This window comes from Macrotis lagotis, chromosome 1, assembly GCF_037893015.1.
Source record: "Macrotis lagotis isolate mMagLag1 chromosome 1, bilby.v1.9.chrom.fasta, whole genome shotgun sequence".
Classification (NCBI taxonomy): domain Eukaryota; kingdom Metazoa; phylum Chordata; class Mammalia; order Peramelemorphia; family Peramelidae; genus Macrotis; species Macrotis lagotis.
Window position 1 is genome coordinate 861,147,525 of NC_133658.1, and position 21,417 is coordinate 861,168,941.

At 40.5% G+C, this 21,417-nt stretch overlaps 1 long non-coding RNA gene across 1 annotated transcript in view; it reads right to left on the reverse strand.

Moving 5' to 3' along the window:
* Nucleotides 1–16,538, reverse strand: part of LOC141490989 (uncharacterized) — a 68,064-nt gene extending 51,526 nt beyond the window's left edge. Inside the window, exons 1-3 of the long non-coding RNA XR_012469416.1 lie at nucleotides 16,354–16,538; nucleotides 13,097–13,161; nucleotides 8,172–8,296 (exon numbers count right to left, since the gene is read on the reverse strand). This is a non-coding gene — a long non-coding RNA (uncharacterized LOC141490989). The remainder of the gene's footprint in view (nucleotides 1–8,171; nucleotides 8,297–13,096; nucleotides 13,162–16,353) is intronic.
* Between the last annotated feature and the right edge of the window lie 4,879 nt (nucleotides 16,539–21,417).

Here is a 21,417-nt window from a genome sequence, read left to right on the forward strand (position 1 = left end):
ACCTAGCTGCTCCAATCTCCTCTTATGTTATTGTTTTATATTCTAAGTCCTGTCATTCTTGTTCTGAGGTCCCTTCCATACCTAACATTCTTTGTTCTAAGGTACATTCCCAGCTTTAGCATTGTACAATTCTATGAATCATAAGATAGAACACAAGAATGTATATAGCACTGGTCATCTTAGCTCAGAAATAGTTAGCTCAGCTATTAAGTACAAACCCAGTTGGTTATCTCAGCTTATAAATTAAAAAATCAGTGAAATTCATAGGCAGAGAGTAGAATTTTAGTCAATCAACATATATTAATGGGAGGGGGGACATTAAACAGGAACAAAAGATCGGAAGCATGAAGTCCACAAGTACTTATTAAGAGTTGACAAGGTATACAAAAGGGATACAAAGGCAAAACTAGTGCTTGCCCACAAGAAGCTCACTGTCTAATGGGTGAGGCAACATACACACAAATAAATACATACAAGAAACAGGCAAGATAAAAGAGACAAGAACTCTTCAGGATCATCAGAGGGAATGGATGCAGTTAGATAATCCCCAGGAATAATGGCGCTGGGGGCACAGGGTCCCTAGAGGAGTTGGTCAGGCATTTCAGAGAACTAGAGACTTTTCCAGAAAGATTGTCAAGACCATCCTTAAACATCATTTATAAAACCACATTTTATAGAGAAGATAATTAAGGCTCAAAGAGGAGAAAGGATTTGTGTTGTGTCATACCCATGAGTTAGTAGCAGAATATATCTAATGTCCAGGGCTCTTTCCTGTACCCTGATATTCAAGGGATGGGTAAGTAGTTCAATGCATCTGGGACTCAGAGCTCTTTTAATTCTTTATGTGAAATAGAGCAATTGGCCCTATTCTCCCAACAAGGTCATCTCCAAAAGTTCCACTTGATCATCTTAAATGTGTTTTCTCCCCTCTTGATTGCTAATCTATTAGCAAGAGATGTTTCCCCTTAGGTTTGGGACCCAACTAAGTTGGTCGGCCTTTTCTCCTGCTAGAGTACTCTGCCTGTCAGAGAGGATTGGGAGACCAGTAAATCATCCAATTATCAGCAGACCTTTAATTTGCTAAACAAATCTGGAGGAATATGTGAGTAGAGAAGGGAAGAGAGAGCCCAAGGAGATACTGAGAAGCAGATAGATCCAATCTGAGATTTTTCCTTTTTCTTTGTAATAATTAAAAATATATGTATCCATCATGACCCTCCTCCCTTATTCTTCCCATTTTTTCTAACTTGTCTGTATTTGTGATTCTTGATCTGGAAGGCAGTTTTAATTTAAATGGGACTTAGTGGCTCTGTGTTGCTATAGCAAGCAAGCTTAGAGACGATTATCAAATATTTACTCTAGTTGGTGGGTGTTTAGATTCAGACTCTGATGGCTTGGTGGGTGTTGGAGATGAAAGATTTCAGGAAAGATTTCCACAGGTCAAAGCCATAGGGGATGCTGGCATCTGTGTTCTTGCCTCTGTAAATTCCTATTTCTATCACTATTCTCCTAGTCATTTGGTACTTTGGAGTCATGCCTGACTCTTTTCCTTGCCCTTCTATTTCTGAATCAAATACCAAGTTTTAGTGATTTTATCTTAGCAATATCTTTTGCATTCATTTTTATATCTTTCCTCACAGACAACTGGGAGGTGGGGGCATTGTAGTTAGGGCATGGGACTAGGAGTCAGGAAGAGCTAAATTCAGATCCCTTCTCAAGCACTAATTGTAGAGTTGTGGTTAAATTCACCTACCTTCTCTTTCAATTTTCTTATTGGTAAAATAAAGATGCTCCCTAGCTCTAAATCTATAACTCTTTGCATAACTACACTGGTTAGGACCTTGCTCTTGCTTTCTATTATAATGTCCTCCTGGCCAGTCTCCCTGTCTCTCTAATCAACCCTTCCTCTTCAAATTCATCTTTCATATTATGGTCAATACAATGTTCTTCGTGTACAAGTCTTACCATGGCAGCTAGGTGGTGCCATAATGCTAAGAGCTGGCCTACAGTCAAGAAGGCCCATCTTCCTTAGTTCAAATGTGGTCTTAGACATTTACTAGTTATATGACCATAGACAAGTCACTTCACCCTGCTTGCCTCAGTTTCTTCATCTGTAAAATGCATCAGAGAAGGAAATGGCAAACCACTACAGTATCTTGGCTAAGAAAACCCCAAATGAGGTCATGAAGAGTTCAAAATGACTGAACAACAATAATAGGTCTTACCATATCACTTCTATGCTCCAAAAACTTCTGAGTCACTCTATTGTCTATAGAATAAAATACACGTTCCTTACCCTAACATTAAAGTCCTTATGCAATCTTCTGGCATTGGTTTGCCTTTTCAGACTTATTTAAAGATTCTTTCTTTCACATTCTGTATATTCCCACCAAATAGGATCATTTACTGTTTCTCAAATTTATCTATCCCTATTTTGATTCTTTTTTTTCACAAATTCTCTGCCATTCTTAAATTTTCCAAGAGTATTGCTGATCCTTAGACACAATGTCCCTTTCTCCCACCCACCCCCTTCCCCAAGCCTTGTAGACAACAAGCTCTTTTGGAGTAGGGACTGATTGTGTTTTCTTTATTTTTTCATCTTCAGCAACTAGCAAGTACCCTGTAAACAGAAGGCATTTAAATAATGCTTGTTGAATTTATTTAAGTTTGTATGACACTGATATTTGAACCTATCTCAATTTTGTGAGAAAGGTACTTTGTAAACCTTAAAACATGACAGAAATGTGACTTATAATTATTTTCATTCTTATGGTATCTTTGGTGAAGTTCAGATAGAAATGGAACAAGTCACTATTCTCTTCCTATTCTTTTACATTTGATGGTCAGTGGACTATTGCACAGGAGATAGCATAATTGCTTAGTGTAAATTAATATCAGCATCGGACTAAAAGCTTATCTTCTGTAGGGGCATTGGAAAACATCTTCAAAACAACTCCAGTAGCAGATAAGACATTGGTGATCAATTTATAAACAATCATAAGCATTTATTAAGGACCCACTGAATGCCAGATACTGTGCTAGACCTTGAAGATATGAATACAAAAATGAAACAATCCTTGCTCTCAAGGATATTACTGGTTGGTTCAATTGGAGGAGCAACTCAGCACATTTGGGGGAAGTATTGTGAACTTGAGTCTTCTTCTGGATGTGCCACTGATTTTCTAGACTTCAGCGGTTGTCATAAGTGTCTTTCTGTTCTCATGTGATGGTGATTTTTTTTCTTGGTCTCTATTTTGAGAGCTTTTTATCCTAAGTAGTTTGTGAAAATTCAGTAAGGCAACATCTATTAATGATGCTATTCTTAATTATATATGGATCAATGTTTTAACTGAGTGAAGACTGTGATCAAGACCCATTTTTAATCTTGCTTTCTCATGGGCAGGCAACAAGCATTTATTAAGCTCTGACTTTTTATCAGTCACTTTGATAAATACTGAAGGGACAAATAGAACCAAAAAGACAGTTCTTACCCTCAGAGAGCTCACATTCTAAAGAAAGATGCCAAAACACAAAAAGGACTTGGAAAGGCAGAAGGAAGGTGGAAATGAAGGACATAATGCTGAAGTTCAGAAACTTGGGTGCATAGCCTACAGGCCACCCTGTACCCCTTTCCAAAATGTAAGCCTTGGGGGAGATTTTAACAATGGGCAGAGAGGACCCTGTATGATAGAGGGATGCTCCAGGGTGAGGAGGCCCTGGGTGATAAGGAAGGTAACTGAAGTGTAGTCTTAGAAAATCAGGGAGACACCTGGGAGGGGACTTGGGTTAATAACTCTCAACCCAATCATGTTGAATTGCTCTTCCAATTAAACCAACCAATGAAATATTACAAGTGAATGCACTTTGAAAAGCTGCAAGCTCTATAGAGCTCTCTCAAAGTAGACCATGACATCAGGGAGATGATACCATGACAAGAACATGAGTTAGAGTTGAATAAGAGGGTGCTGTGCAAAGTCACCAGCCTCACTTTCTCCTCCAGAGTCATTTGGGTCCAGTGGCCAGGCATGAATCAGAATGACTGGAGATGGTCCTGGATGCGAGGCAATCGGGGGTTAAGTGGCTTGCTGAAGGTCATAGAGCTAGTAAGTATCAAGTGCCTGAGGCCATTTTCAAACTCCCATCTTCCTGACTCCAAGGCCACTGCTGTATCCACTGTGCCATACAGCTGCCCTACAAATCTAAGCTGGAGGTAACTGTAATTTAAGACCAAGCCTTACCACCTGGAGGCAGCTAGGTGGCCCACTGGATAAAGCACAGAACCTAGAGTCAGGAAGACCTGAATTTAATCTGGTCCTCAGATATTAAGTAGCTGGGTGATCTTAGCCAAGTCACTTAACCTCTCTCTGGATATAATGGAGATAGTGGAGATAATGTTAGCACCTGCCTCCCAGACTTGTCATAAATACAATATATAATACTACAAAAGTTCATGCTCCTCTTCTTTCTTCTCCTCCTCCTTCTTTTCCTCTTCTACCTCCTCCTCCTTTTCCCCCTCTTTCTCCTTTTCCTCCTCCTTTTCCTTTTTCTTCATCACCATCATCATCATTACTGTTGTTATTAACCAATCCCTGCCTTGATATGAAGTATATTCTAACCAAAACAAATAATGATTTGACTTAGGATTAAAACAGTTAGGAGTGGTGGGAGAGAATACAAGTCTGCTAGTGAAAGGAACAGTGACAGTATAGATTCTAACCACAGTAGTAGCAACATTGGGGAAAATACTGCTCCAGGGAGTCTTCTCTGGGACATCATAAGGATTAATGAGGAAAAAGACCCCAACAGAGAGATGGGATCCTGGCGATGGTTCCAGGTAATAAAGTTAGTTTTGTCATGAAGCAGAGGACAGAGAGGGAAGGTGGGGATGGGTTTCTCCAAAACACTATGGGGATGAAGTACCCTTCAAATATGCTGGTCCCCTAAGACAAAATCCTATTCATCATAGTTCTGTATCATATGAGGACCTAGGTCATGTCAGTTTTTTCCTCAAAAGTTAGTTGATTTTTAACACCTTAAAGTTATTTACCTACTAAAGTTGAAAGCCAACATGTCATAGAGTTTGTTTTCTCATTTATACAATGAAACTAATAATACTTATATTCCCTACTTAGTGGTTTCATAGTAAGAAAAGTATAATGAAAAATTTAAGAAAATATGAGTTTTTACTATTTCATAGATTTTGTATCTTTAACTTTCCCTTACTTCTGGCAAAACTGGTGATCTTTCACTGGCTTCTCTCTCTAATTCCTGACCTCTTGCTTCTATTCAATAGCCCTTCACTTGCCTGCCTATGCTAGCTGTCGATAATGACACTTTGAAGCTAGTGTCTGGATCTCCAAGGCTGATGGAACCCCTCCACGCCTGGGAAAGATTCACAGGATCACAGTAACTCAGCATTAGGGAAGTTCATGGAGGCCATATTAGCATGAATGATCAAGAATCCACATTAAAACATGGGCCCCTAACAAGGGCTCATTCAATCCAGGGCGGAAAGCCACTAGGCAGCTATGATTTCTGGAATTAAAATTACATTTTTGGACAGCTCTAATTGTTAAGAAGATATTTTCCTTACATAAAGCCAAAATCTGCCTCCCTTTAACTTTTATCCATCACTCCTGATTAAGACCTCTGGAACCAAACAGAAAAAAAAGAATATTTCATCATTTTGAAGGTCATTCAGATCATTGAAGACAGTTTGCATGGCCTCCCCTTTAGTTTTCTTCAAGTTAAACATCCCAATCCCATACAACAATGATTTGCTTTTTTCCCCAAGTCCCATCGTGGGGTCATCTCCTATGGACATACTTCAGTTTGTTAATGTCATTCCTAAAATGTGATGATCCAAACTAGACAATATTTTCAGAAAGGATTATCTGCATCAAGAAACATAGCTTGAAAATACATAGATGGATGGACGGATAATAGATAAATGATGGATGGATGGCTAGATAGATGATAGATACATAGGTGCACATATAGTAGAGAAAGAAATGTAGAATAAAAGAGAGAAAATGAGGAGACAGAGAGAGGGAGAAAGGTGCCTTTCAAAATAAGACCAAATCTAGTCAAGTACTCTCCAATCAGAAAAATTCAGGTATAGGAGGATCACATGACTAGAAAGAGGTGGAGCATGGAGGTGGATTCACAACTATGACATCTCTAAGATTTCTTTCTTCATATCAAAAAAGTTGGACTCTGTAACCACTCTGTGTACCTATAAATATCAACCCAGATAGAATTTACATCTTGATTCATCCATCCACTTGGTATAAAGTGGCTTTGGTACATTTAGCCTAAGTAACATGAATGGGTATTCCTTAGGTAGTATAGTATAGTGGATAAACTGCCATTTTGAGTTAGAAAAAACCTTTGCTCAAATCTGCCTCAAATACATAATAATGATGTGAACCTGGGCAAGTCATTTAACTTCTCTGTGCCTCAGTTCCAATTCTGTCAAATGGGCATAAAACAGCACCTATACCACAGGGGTTGTTTTGATGATCAAATGAAATAATACATCAAGTTATTTGTAATTGATAATTTGGCATAAAATGCTATTATTTGTTATTCTTTGTATTATTGTAAACCAGTAGAAATCATAAATGGAGGATGGTACAAAGGCACAACGCCCCTCCCAAGGAAGAGTTACCTAAATAGGTGACTACTATAAGAATTTTCCTTTCCCATTAGAATCATAAAAATCAAAGAATTACAAAGTTTCAGCACTCAGAGGAACCTTAGACATCATCCAGGTCAATTCATACTTGAATGAGTATTCACAAAAGAGGAATTCTGCAGTCCATGGATAGATTTATTTTTGTATTCATGGATTTGGAAGGAGAAAAAAATGCATCTTTATTTGCACTAATCTTTAACTAAAATTTAATATTACTTTCCATTAGAAATGTAGATAACAAACCCCCTTTGTATTAAAACTAAGTAAGAGATAATAAAATACCCCCCAAAAATGTTAGGAATCCCTGTTTTACAATCTCCTGGAAAGGTAATAAATTAGCCTCTATATGAACATCTTCATAAATGGGGAACTCACCATTCTATAAAGTAGCAAACCATTACATTTTTGAACAGTTCAGATCAGGTTTTTTTAAGTTCTTTCATTAATACTAGAAGATAAAATTTTCCTCTTTATATCAAGCCATTTCTCTTGTTTTATCCTGCTAGGGTTCTCACTCTGGACCTAAGTTTTCTTTCTTTTTTTTTTCTTTTTAAGGAACAAAAAATATTTATTTAGGTATTAATTTAAGGGCAAGATTAGCAGCACCAGTAACAGTAACTGCCATGAAGGAATCAATAGTAAGGAAGGGAATAAAGACAGGAGATTTGGGGCATGACTTCCCCAAGAGTGGACTGACTTCCCAAAGGAAGACAAGCAACTCATTTGAGTAGAGAGTGAGCTTTTAAAGGGGAAGGAAGACAGGTTATCAGGTATTCATTGATAGGGCAGTAACTCAGAGAGCAGAGATGAAGTAATTAGGGATATGTAGATAAGGGGTGGTAGCTCAAAGACTTAATCTTTTCAGGCTAGAGGGGAACTAAATTTTCTTATAAATAAAATAGATTGCCATCAAGTCTGTATACATATCAGGCTGGTCCATAATCTTGAACCAATCTTGAGCATCAGTGAGTTCCAGGACAACAATGGAGTCAAAACCTACCTTGCCCAAGGAGAAAAAAGAAGCAAGTATCTGATCAAGCCATAATGGATAGTATCCCCCTCCTAAAATACAGTCAGCATTTGTTGAGCACCTACTATGTACAAAGATTTATACTAAACACTGGGGCTACAAAGAACAAATCCAAAACAGTCTCTACCCTGAAGGAGCTTACATGATGCTAGGGAGATAATCTGGGGAGCATGTCTTCCAGCAATAATAACATTCACCCCACTTGCATCCCATAGATGTGGACAGAGATATACATGTATGACTCCTAGTCATTTTCCTGCCTAATTTCCTACTGAGCATCCTTCTCCATTCCTGGAGATAAGCACAACCATCCCTCAGCTTACCCCTCCCCTTCTCTCCGCTTTCCAATTACATTTTGATTTCTGAATCTTCATTCTAGAACATAAGCTCATAATATGAATACTCAGATGGTACTGTCAAATGCTAATTGTCACCAAGGATTACCATTTCTTCAGTAAATGAGTAGAACTTGACCTCTGCAGAAAGGTCATTGACTGAGTGGGTGTCCAGCACATATTTCCTCCAGTTTGGATAATGAGTCATCTAGAAATTGGGATGAACTTCACTCCCTGATGGATATTAAACAGAGATGGAGAGGTTCAGATGCCACAAGATTTGGTTCCTCAGGTGTTGAAGTCATAAACAATTGCAGCAATTTAAAAGTTTCCATGATATCAGGTGAAAGTTTCTTTGAATTATTAATATAAATATTAATAGCAGTAATTCTTATTCTTACAAGAATTCTTTATATAAGACTTCCCACTGAAGGTTACAAAATAACTAACACTATATTTTATACAATCTTCACCAGAACTTAGTCATTTAAGTAGATTTTTGCTTTGTTTTATTGATTGGGAAAGGGCTGTCCCTTTATTTTAATAGTTTTAGAAATTTCTGGTGAGAAAACTTTGTCTACCAAAGCAGATCAAAGTGTACAGTTGGTCAACCAATAAGGAGGTTCTTAAGTAAGCATTTATTAGGAGCCAAACATTATACTAGGGGCTACAGATACAACAACAAAATCAAGCACATCTTACCCTCAAGCAATAGCTTATATTTTGTTTCGTGGTAGAAACAATTTGTACATATTTGAATGTGCAGAAAATAAATACTAGGTGATTTTTTGGGGGGGAGGGAGACAGTAGAAGCTGGTGGAACAAGGAAAGTCTTCATGTGGAAGGGGTATATAAGAAAGTTGCCTGGAGGATTAAGTTGGTAAGTGAGTTAACATTGATACATTATTTGTCTGAAACATGACTCAAACATAGGTCTTCAGTTCTCTGAATCCATATCTCTTCATTCCACCATGCTTATTCCCAAGGAAAATAACATGAGTGTTGTGAATACCATTCCCCAAATGAAAGAACAAGAGCAGGGAGCTTCAGTTACTTGCCCAAGTGTGATAGACCAGAAAGTCCCAGTTGATTAACAAGTGTGGTGGTTGTCTTGAGTCAGTAAGGAACTTTCCTCAGATGGATGGTCTAGAATATAGAGGCGGGCCCTTGGATGGGCAGGCATCATGGTAATAAGGAGTTTGTAACTCATTCCACTTGAATGCTCCTTGGCTCTGAAGGAAAGTCTCCATCAAGGTGGATTGTATGAGCATTTGCAGACCCTGGAAGGCCAATGTGAGTCACAAATATCTAACATTTATCATATCATTTGACATATCCACTTTAAGTCAAGGATTTGTACCAGATTAGATTAAATTTGAAATATGAAGCTACAGTAGAGATGAGACTCAAAATCAGATCTTCTGAGACCAAGACTAGAGCTTTTCCCCATCACCCCACAGTTTTACAGTGAGACCTCAGCTATCAAGGAGGAGGAATGACAATGAAACTGTATTTTAAATACTTTCTTATTAGACCTGAAAATTATCTAGTCCTGATTCCTCTCAGTTTAGAAAGGAGAAGACAGCCTTGATCTAAATACCCATAGGGCTATTGTAAAGAACCAGTCACAGTCTTAGAGATAGCCAAGTGATTTAGGTGGGCTTCGAATTAGACAGTCCTGAGTTTTAGGTTGACCTCAGGCATTTCTTACTTGTGTAACCTTGGTCAAGTCTCTTAACCTCTGTCTTCCTCAGTTTTCTTATCTATAAAATGGGGTTAATAATAGCACCCACCCCTCACAGTGATTATAGATATCAAATAAGATCTGAGAATTATCATTTTAAGACCTAGAAGGACCCTAAATTAGAACAGTGTTGGAACATAGAAAGTCAGAGCTGGAAGAAATCCTTGAATATAGATCATTGGAATTTGAAGATATGTTACATCCTAAAATGTTAGAATATAGAATATGAGATATAAGAGGGAGAATAGAATATCAGAGTTGAAAGGGCTTTAAAACAAAATTTCAGTGTTGGGAGGACCCTTAGGTCACAGGATGTTACACCTCAGAACACAAAATGTAAGAACTGAGAGGGCCCTTAGTACCAAGAATGTCAAAGCTGGAAGGGATCTTAGCAAAGTGATTATCAGCTGGGGGGGGGGTGCCTTTGGGACATGGGACACAGAATGTCAGAGCTAGGAGGGCCTTATAATGCAGAATATCAGAGCTGGAAAGACCCTTAGAACACAGAATGTTCTAAAGGTCCCAGGACCTTTAGGTCACAGGATGTCAGAGCTATAAAAAGATTTAGAAATCAATAAATAATAGAGTAAAAGGAGATATATGAATAGGAAGAGCTAAGCTTATTTACTTGTTTCAGAGGCATCATTATCAAGAAAAGGCTTTGTGCTTAATTTCCATCATGATAGGTGTTGATTGCATATTGGTCAAAAAAAAAAAAAAAACCTTGGATGGGCCAGAAGGCCACAAATCTTTGGCACAAGGTTCATTTTGAAGGAGATTGGAGTTGTGTTTTCATCTCCATGGAAAGAACAGATTGCTTTATTTTCTTCTTTCTGAGACCAGGATTGCTGCTGCTTTCCCATCCATGCCTGTCTGAAGATGGCAGTATAATCTCTTACAAGCCAGAGTCCCCACCCAGCCCCCCTAAACCCACCCCCAGACTGGCCCTAGCAGCTTTAATGACAATTAAGAGTCATATCAAAAGCCTCAGCTGAGATCAGCCAGAGGGAAAAGAGGGATCCAGAGCTTTAGGAAACAGATATGGGAGGATGAGGGAGAAAAAGTGAGGGAAAGAATGAGGAGCATAAATGAAAGGAAAGAAAGAAGAATAAAAAGATGAAAGAATGAGAGAGAGAAGGAAGAAAGGATGTGAGGCAAAAGGAAAAGGGAAATGTGAGAGGGAGATGAAAAAGGGATAAAATAGATTAGGAAGGAAAGGAGGGAAAGGAGAGAGGGGGAAAAAGAAAGGGAAGAGGGAGAGGAGAAAATGAGAAAGGAAAAAAGAATATGAGGAGAGGGAAGAAAAAGACATCAGAGAGAGATCAGAGGATAAAAGACAAAAAGAGAAATGAACAAAAGGAGAAAGGGGAAAGAGAGATGAGAGAAGGAAAGAGAGAGAAGTGAGGAAAAGAAGGAAGGGAGAAATAAAGAAGAGAACAGGAAAGATCAAGGAAGTGATGCATGGTGAGGGCAGGAAGGACAAAGAGAAGAAAGAAAGTAAAATAGAGGGAAGAGGAGGAAGAAATTTGGAGAAGAAAAGGATATTGAAGAAAAGAGAAGGAAAGAAAGAAAAGGGAGGGGGAGGGAAGAGGATACAGATATGGCATGCTCAGATGGCTTCAGTGATGAGAAGGCAGGGCTATCAAGCTGTGTCTCTGAGCTTGAGTGAGTGAGCTGCCTGTTGACATGTGAGCACTAGGGACAGAATTGCAGTTAATAGTCGAAGTCTTGTGCTTGACTAGGTCAAACTGGGAGATTTTCAGTGATCAAAGATGACTGCTAGTCGAGGTCCCCTCCCCTCTGGACATCAGCATAGGCTAAGATGCTCACCAGTGAGGGGAGGCTGCATGGACCCCTGGTTATTGCCTGCTTAACCTTATCACATGTCACCTGCTTTAGTGACTGTGCTACTTACCTGGGAAGTGTGTAGTGGGAAGTCTAAAATTCTATCCAAGTCAGCAAACATATTTTAAGTGCATAATATATGTTAACTTGGGTTAGCAAGTTCCAATATGCAAAACCCTAGCCTGGGAATTGAGGTCCTTGAGTTCTAGTCTCAGTCCTGCCCCTAGACCCTAGCTGGGTGAGCTAAATCAAGGCACTTTCCCTCTCTCAGCCCTGTGAGAAATGGAGCATCTTCGTGAACTGAGAGGATATGTGGTCATAGAAACATAGGGTCTGGAGCTTAGAAAGAGTTAAGGGATCAGTCTTCCTTCCTCCTTCCTCAGTTGTAGCAAAAGGTGGGGAATGCTTTGTTGGGTATAATGAGCCATGTTGAGGGGATTTATCATCCTTCAATGACTTTCGTGGATCCTTTCAACTTTTAAATTCTGCTATTCCATAATGGTTCAATCCCCTTATTTTATAGATGAGGAAACTAAATCCCATAGAGGGAAAGCAACTTAACCAAGATCACATAGGTAGCAATCATCAAAAGGATTAGAACCCAGCTCCTCTGCCTCTAAAATTTAGTGAGCATTTTCTACTAACTTTGATGGAAACTGTTCCATTTAACTGCTTATATTTCCCCTTATGGAACCATTGAGGAAGGGAGGTGGAGTTGGGTAAGGTCTCACATTAATGCTGGATGGAGATGAAGAATACCCCACAGTTGGAAATTTCCTAATTTTCTGGAAAGAGAAAAGAGGGGTTGAAAAACAAGGACCAGTAAACTCTATCCTGAGAGCATACAGGTTGGAGAATTCCAAATTCCAAGAGTATGTGGTTTAAACAAAAGACTTTTACCTCCTGGCCCAGAGAAGAACCAAGATTATGAGGACAAACTTGGAGGACCTTCCATCTAAGATATCTTGGGGAGTTTAGGGCCAATCAGAGTGGAAGGAGATCAGTTTCTTGTTTGCTCTTCTCAGCAAGTATAATAATGAGCTAATAAATTTAAGATTAAAGTTAATATTTTATGTGCTGCCTATTATCTAAAGCTAAGCACTTTAACAAATACTATCTCATTCAATACCCATAGTATCTCTGGGAAGGTAGGTACTGTTATTGCCTCCATTTTATAGATGAGAAAAATGAGGCAGAGATTAAGTGACATGCCCAAGGTCACACAACTAGTAAGTATGTGGGGATGGATTTGAACTCAGATCTTCCTGACTCCAGAACTGGTGCTTTATCCACTGCCCCGCCCAAGTTTCATTATTAATTTTATAATTGCCATGTATCCTTTATGAAATTGTGTATTGATTGACCAATTAGCTTTTATTAAGCACCAACTAAGCAACTGTATCAGTACTAGGAATATTAAGGCAAAAAATTAAACAATCCCTTACCCTCAAGGGGCTTAAATTCCTCTTCCTCTTGTAAATGTATCCCACAAGCATTCCTGTGGTCCAGACTAGGTAGAGAGAAGGTGCAGAAGGGAAAGAAGGGGATGAGTATAAGGAAAGACACCTGGCAAACAAGCACCATAAGTAGAAGAGGGTTGAAGTATCTAGGAAAAAAAGACCAAGCAAAGAAATCTCCATTTCTGAAGCTGAGAGACAAAGATAGGGGAAACAGAGACAGAGAGACAGAGACAGAAACAGAGTGACTGAGACAGAGGGGAAAAGACAGACAGAGAGAGAGAGAGAGAGAGAGAGAGAGAGAGAGAGAGAGAGAAAGTCTGAGGTTCCAAGGACTAATGGGCAGATAGGCAGGTTCCAGAACCTTGATATCTCCAATAGAGATTCAGAGATTAAGGAAATTTGCTTAGGAGAGACAGGTGCAAGGTGACTTCTGAGCCAGAATAAATGATCTCCTGAAGTTCTAATAGGCAGAGCTAATGAGTGGGTGAGCCATCTTTTGTACACTAGGCCTAATATTCAGGATTAAATCTTTATCATTTCTTATAAGTTTCAGCTTTGGCCTCTTTAAATAGAGTGGTAGCTTTTTAACCTTACAATAATGGATGACTCCCTAGGAGAGGGAGGGTGTAAAATTGGGAAATGTAGATGTGAAAACCAAAGATAATAATAAAATTTTATTTGGGCAAAAAAGAGTGAGTAGAATGAGGTGGTCTCCAAGGATACTTCCAGCTGTAACCTACTATGTTCTAATAAAAAAAAGTATCCTGTATAAATGATGAATGAATGAACAAAAAATGTCATTCTAGAATTTGAGAGTGGAAACGGCTCTTAGAATGTAGATTATTTGATCTGAAAGAGTCCTTAGAACATAGAATGTCAGATCTGAGTGAAGTCTTAGAACCCAGATTGTCAGAACTGAAAGGGACTGAATTTTAGAATTTATCAGAAATTCAAAAGTGTTCTTGGAGAATAGAATGTCATATCTGGAAAGGGCCTTGGAGCCTAAAATGTCAGAAGTAGATGGAACTTGAGAGCAGAGAAAAGGGTCCTTTCTAGTTCTCATGTTCTCTTGTTTTAAATTTCCTGTCTTTTCTAAATTGTTTCTTAGCCCTAATATTCCTTGTTCTAATGGCCTCCCAATGCTGGTATTTGACAGATTAATTTTTAAAAGGCATTTTAAGCACTTTTATTTGCAAAGCTTTGTGCTAAGCTCATAGAAAAACAAATCAGCCCCTGACCTCAAGAAACTCACCTTCTAATAAAGAAGAGAACATGTGGATGAGGTTTCAACTGCAGATCTCAAGAATCTGCATTTATTCAAGAAAAAAATACATTCATTTCTGATGTAACCACTTGAGATGTACTGAGTGCTATTCCTGGGATTCTTGGTCTCAGATTCTTAGACTCTATCAGAATCTGAGGAGGCATGGTGGAAGTAGGTTTCCTTTGCCCCAAAACAAATTGCTTCTCCTTTCTGTCTCTGTCTCTGTCTCTGACTCTGTCTCTGTCCATCTCTATCTCTTTGTCTATCTCTGTTTCTCTGTGTCGCTCTCTTTCTCTATCTCTGTCTCTTTTTTCTGTCCGTTTCTTTGTCTCTCAGTCTGTTAGTCTCTCTGAATCTATCTCTCTCTCTCTGTTTCTCTGCCTCCCTGTCTCTGTCTGTCTCACTGTCTCTCTGTCTCTGTCTCTCTCTGTCTCTCTGTCTCTCTCTCTCTCTCTCTCTCTCTCTCTCTCTCAGCATTTCAGTTACCTTCTTAGGTTTCTAACTGCCATTCTCAGACATCCTATGCATCTCTGACCCCATGGTTCTAATGAACCTTATTTGGGTTTTTGTTTATTGGATTTTCCTCTGGAGCCAGGCAGCCAGCAGTGTGGGGTGCTGGAGGCTTTGGAGGAGAGGAGCTGCTTGACAAGGGGTCAGGGTGAGCAGCTGGGGACAAACGGAACTGGCTCCCCAGGGAGGGGGCACTCAGCTCTATCCTCCCCTGGCGAAGGGGAAATCAATAGGCAGAGCACAGTCCATAGATGAAGGCAACAGGTCATTTATTGTTTTTAAAAGACGGGAAATTCTATGGCTTGGTTCTTGCCCCTCCAGTCTCCAAGTCATTTCTCCTCCCCAACCCCTTTCTCTCCCCTCCAGGATCTCATTCTGTTCAGCTGCTCCCAATCTCTCTCCCTCTCCTCACATCAAATATATGAGGTTTACACAGACTGGGCTCAGCCCTGCCAAAGCCTGTGAAGGCAGCTCTCACAAATTCAAAGGAGCCAGGCAGAGAAAGGGAGAGAGGGAGGGGGGCATGGGAGGAGGAAAAGGGGGGGGGGTCTGGAGAAGAAATGAGAAGAAAGGGAGGAAAAGAGGGCAAGAAGGGAAGGAGGAAGGGAAAGGAAGGAGAGGGGGGAAAGGGGGAGATGAAGGAAAGGGGGAAAGTCTGGGGAGGAAATGAGGAGAAAAAGGCAGATGAGAAGGAGACGAAGAGTGAGCAAGGAGAGGGGAGGAGAAGGGGAAGAGAAAGAAGGGAAAGGCTGAGGAAAGTTGGGAGGAAGAAGTCTGGGGAGAAAATGAGGAGGAGGAAGGGAAACAAGGAGAGAGTGGGCATGAAAAGGAGGAGAAGAAAGGTAAAGGGGAGGGGAGGAAGGAGAGGGGAGAGAGAATGGGAGAAGAGGAAAAGGGAAGGAGAAAGAAGAGGAAAAGGAAGGGGTTGAGGATGGGAGAGGAGAAAGCGAAAGACGGAAGAAGAATGGGGGAATGAGGAGGAGGAGGATGGGAGGAAAAGGGGAAGGAGTCTGGAGAGGAAATGAGGAGGAGGAAGGGAGATGAGAAGGGGAGGAAGAGTGGGCAAGAAGAGGAGGAAAAGATGTGAAAAGAAAGAGGGAGGAAGAGGAAGAAGAGGGGAAAGGAAAGGGGAGGGGATGAAAAGGAAAGGGAGAAGGAGGATGTGGAGGAGAGAAAAGGGAGAAGGAAAGTGGATATGAGGAAGAAGAGAATGAAGAGGGAGAAGAATAAGACACTGAAAGGGAAGGAGATGGGAGAAAAATGGGAATTTTAGGGAAGAAGAAGAAGAAGAAGGGAAATCCGATAAAAAAGGAGATGGGAAGAAAAGAGGAAGAACAGGGAAGGAGAGAACTAGAGAACAGAGAGAAAGTGGAAGACAGAGAAAAGGAACAGAAGAAGGAGGATAAAAAAGGGAGGGAAGCCAAAACAGAAAAAAGGTAAAGCAAAGCAAATATATTCATGCACACACTAGGAAACCAAGATGAATTCCTTGCTGTGGCTGTTTCTCTTTCTCTGGTAGAGCAGGGAAGTGACCAGATGTGGGCCTCTGACCACTGAGGAGCTGCATCTGTGCTTATTTTGAGTGCTGTGGGGCAGGCAGGAGGAGAGATTCAGACACCCTCAAGGTAGCTGGGTTGACTTCTCCCTTGCACATGTCTGTAAACAGAGGGGAAAACCACATTTCTCAGACCCTACTGGCTTTGGCCTTTTTTTGTAACCCCAACATTTAACACAGCAACAGGCAGACAGTAAGCTCTTAATAAATGCTTATCGACTGACTGCCACCCCAGTCAGATGGATTCTAAGACAGAGAATATCTGGGAAACTCTGAGGGCCTGAGGGGAAGAGACCATGTCTTATTCAATCCCTGGGGAGGGATGTAGCTTCAGTGCCCTTAGACCATGGCCTCTGAACCTCTGGAGACAGCTAAATGGGTTCTGGGCAGGATGTCAGAACAAGCAAGTCTGCCCTTAAATTTTTTTCACCTTTCAAAAATTATAATGCCTGCTACTTCCTCATTTTTCTCCAAGCAGACAGACCTCTAGAGAAAGAAATGTGAACCCCATCTTACAGATGAGGAAATCAAAGCCCAGAATCACAAAATAACCTGCCCTCCAACCACACAATAAGTTAGAGGATCTGATCAGTCACATTCGAATACACTGTAATTTGTCTCAAACACAGAGATGTTATTTTTGGTCTTCTTTGATAACGAAGGACAAGAACCAACCAAGCTAGGTAAACAGAAGTACAGAGAGCAATAGTCAAAGGAACTGGCTTCAAATCCAGGCTGCTTCTTAGTATTTCTGGGAAGGATCACTTAATCTCAGCTTATTTTCTTCTCTGATAAATAAAGGGATTAGACCAAACACTTATCTTCCAAACATAAAATCTATGATTCTATGAGCAAATATTTATTTAGGACCTTCTGAATACAGGTCTTTCCTTTACCAAGAATCAAATGAATATAAAAGATAAAATAAGACACTCAGAAGCTGATCATGAAAGATCTCACCCTCACTTGCATACTTACTGCCTATATGATCATGGACAAATATTACCTCTCTGAGTCTCAGTTTCCTCATAAATACAAGGAAAGGGTTCAATTAGATGATGCCTAAGGTCTCTTATACCTAGAAATGATAGGTCTGTGGTCTCCCTCACCAATCTTCCCTAAGTCAGAAATTCCCAGCATGGTTTCTGAAGGGCCTTTTGGAATCATGAGACTTTTCCCTAGGCTAAGCTCTCTGTTTCCTAGGCAAACTCACACCTTCTTCAACTAATGCATTAGCGAGGATGAGGTCATCTCATTCGGGCATTACTGTCCTGCTGTCACTGAGAAAGAAAGAAGAGGAGAGTGGAGAATGGATACGACCCAGGAATGCTGGTGGAGGAAAGGATAAAGGAAAAGGAGCCATAGGTTGGAGATGGGGTCGGGGGGAGCTGCAATGTGAAAGTGCTAGACCTCTGGGATTCAGACCAAAGAAACAGGAAAAAAGAGAAAGCACAGAGAATCATTCACCTTCATCCCAGGGCACAGGCTCATCTCTAGAACCTTACAAAAGGGGAGCTTCCACATTAGCAACTCAGACCTAGGTGGAACTTTGCAAATCTAATATTTACTCCTATACTAGAGAGTACCCAGGAAGGGTACCAGCCATTCTGTACTTTGAAATCTCCAGTGATGAAACCTCGAAAGGTTTCATCATTGGACAACAATAAATTCTCCCCTCTCCTTCCCCCACCTCCACTGAGCTGAAATCTGCCTCCCTAGAATCTACTCTCCTCCAATTCCTAATGTTCCTGATTCTGTCCTCCAAGGCTCATCTCTATATTACAGCTCTTCAAATAAATAGAGAAAGTTATCATGTCTTCCTAAGTCATCTATTCTCTAGAAAAATGTCCCCAATACCTTTGGTTGGTGCTACTCGCTGGTATTATACCTCAAGTAGTCTGGCCTCCAATTTCCTCATCTTGTTCCTCCAACATAGTGCAAGTTATTTGTGACTCAGCTCTGCCTTTCTTCCCATCGGGTCTTTTCCCAACTGCCCTGCCTCTAGGCCCACTCTGACCCAGGGAAATGGTTTGTCTACAGTCTGACCCACTAACAAATCCAATGCAGAATTTCATTTTCTAGGGCAAAGTTGCTTGTGGAGGCTGAAGCTGCCTGTCACTCACCTATAATTGTTTCCTTCCTTCTCTCTCTCCCACGGTACAGGAGGGATAGACTCTGTCTTCCCAAAGAGCTTTATTAAATCTCACTCAGTGTCTTCCTTGCCTTCAAAAGTCCCATAACCCCATTAAAGTCCAGGCACTGACTCCCTGGTGACAATTCCTTCCTTCTTCCTATGCCCACCCTCTCCTCCTACTCTGCTGCCTTTCACTGCTCTATTGAAAGAAGAGAATTGTAGGTTACAGGAAGAACAGTACCTGAGTCACAGCCCAGGGAGTCTTCCTTGAGCTAAAGCCAATATCTTCTGGACTCCCTGGACTGTGACCTAAGCACTGACCTCACAGCCCAGCCCAGGATGACAAGGAATTCTTCTTAAATGATCTCAGATGACCACTTTCAGGAAAAGGAATTATCTTCTGATAGGAATCACAACCTTAAACTGTGAATTCAGGGGGTCCAGGATTCATCCCCTGGCCCTACAATTAACTTACTATGTCAAGGTGGACAAGTCGTTTTCCTACCTGGGATCTGTTTAAAATAAATGTTTTGGATTAGATGATCTCCAAGGTCTCTTCTTGTTATAAATGTTTTGAACCTATTTTATGTTCCAGAGTCCATCCCATTCATAACCCATGTTCTCATGTTCTCTGTTCTGAGGCCCTTCCAAGCTCTGAAATTTTGTATTCTATGACCTTTCCAGCTCTATCATTATATGTTCTAAGTCCCCTCTCAACTCTAACATTCTATAATCTAAGGACCTTCCCAGTTCCAAGATTCTTTGCTCTAACATTCTGTGTTCTGAGGGCTCTCCCAGGTCTGACATTCTCTGTTCTATGAGTCCTACCAACTCTAACATTGTGTTCTAAGCCCCCTCCCAAGTCTAACATTCTCTGTTCTAAAGGCCTTCCCACCTCTAACATTCTGTGTTCTAGAGCCCTCCCAGTCCTGACATTCTGTGTTCTAAGACCCCTCTCAGATATGATATTCTGTGTTGTAAGGGCCTTCCCAGTCCTATCATTCTGTGTTCTACCATTTTATGTCAAAAGATCCTTGTTCGATCATTGTACATTCTAAGGTCACTTCTACTTCTGGATTCACTCTTCTAATATATTTGCCATGTCTAACATCTCATGCACCATGACTCTTTCAGGTGGGGCAAACCATCCCCCCCTCAGAAAAGAAGCTACTTTGGTCCTGCTATTTTCTAAAAGTGAGGACACTCTGGGGGTTGATTAGCTATAAATCTCCATTTGACAAAGCCCATGCTGTGATGCTCCACCAACACTGAGCAGATCTGTGGAAGCAATCAAAGATATTCAGCTGTTTGACCTGCCTGGGAACATGGGATTTTACATATTTGTAGAGAGCTCTGAACCATTTATTTTGGAACAGCTTTGCCTACCGAAGCCTCCTCGCATACTAATCACTGAGCTCTGGGGCTCTCCGGCTTGATCCCCTTTCCTTTAATTCACTCAAAGTCTGTGCTGGGTTCAACTCAGCCTATTTATTCCAACTAAGGCCTAGAATCATAGAACAGCAAATAGTAAAAGGACCTTAGAATACCATAGGTGGTCAGAGGTAGATGAAACCATCCAACAAGAAAGGACCTTGGCTCATGGAAAGTTAGAGGTGAAAGGAGTCTCTGAGTACTGAAGGGACCTTAGGAAAATAAAATGTTGAGGAAGGCAATGTGTTTATAATGGGGAAAAAACCCTGAATTTGGACTCAGGGGAAGTGGGTTGAGATTTTGTTCTGCTAATACCTATATGGGGACTTTGGCAAGTCATTGAACTTATCTGAGCCTTAGATTCCTCATATGGAAAAATAAGACTAGATGATTCCTAAAGTTGTTTCCAGGTTCCAGATCCATGATTCTACAAGCTTTAATGGATGTAAGATCATGGCATGTCAGTGTTGGAAGGAACCCTAAATACTATGGAGTCTTATACCCATTTTCATTGCTGAAGAAACTGAGTCACAAAGAGAGGAAGGGTTAACAGCCAAGATAGATTGACAGATAAAACATTTATTAATTGGTTACTGTTACTTGTAAAATCACACAACTGGTAAAGGAAAAAAAACCACAACTTGATCCCAATTATTCAACCTCTAAATTCAGAGTTCTTTTATCTCTCCAGTTAGCACTACTCCCATGCCTACTCACAAGGCCTGCCTTGCTCCATTCTATCTCCCTCTCTTCTGCCCACAGTCCAGTTGAACCTGGATTAGCTTGGCTTCCGTTGCAGCTGCTCAGAATATCCAGAGTGTTGTTAGCAACAAAAGCCAGTCCCAAATGTAGAGGGAGAAGAGGAAATGATTCATCAGTATCTCAGCCAATGAACACAAAAGCATGTTATTAATATTTACCTGGGGGCCACTGAGACCCCCTGGATGGCAAACAAATCCATGAGAATAAATGATGGAAATGATGAGCTTTGCAGAGGCAGCAGCTGCTTGCAAATGGAGCTGGTAAGCAAGAGTCTTTTCCTTTTTTTAACTTTTTATTTTGCTAAGAATGTGATAGGATAAAGATGACAGGGACTGGACCTGTGATTTCATCCTAGATAAAGAGATTCTTTCTACCAACGTAGAGTGATACCTTCCTTTCTTTGAATCTTAGTTTCACCCACTGATAATTATTCTCACCTTTGGAACTAGAGAGCATGAAAATGAGAAAAAAAAAGAAAGGAGAAGAAGAAAGGAGGAGGAGGAGAAGGAAGTGGAGGAGGAGGAGGAAGAGGAGGAGGAGGAGGGAGAGGAGGAGGAGGAGAAGGAGGAGGAAGAGAAGGAGAAAAAGAAGAAGAAGAAGAAGAAGAAGAAGAATTAGCATATATACAGTGAGGCAAACAGGCAATAGAG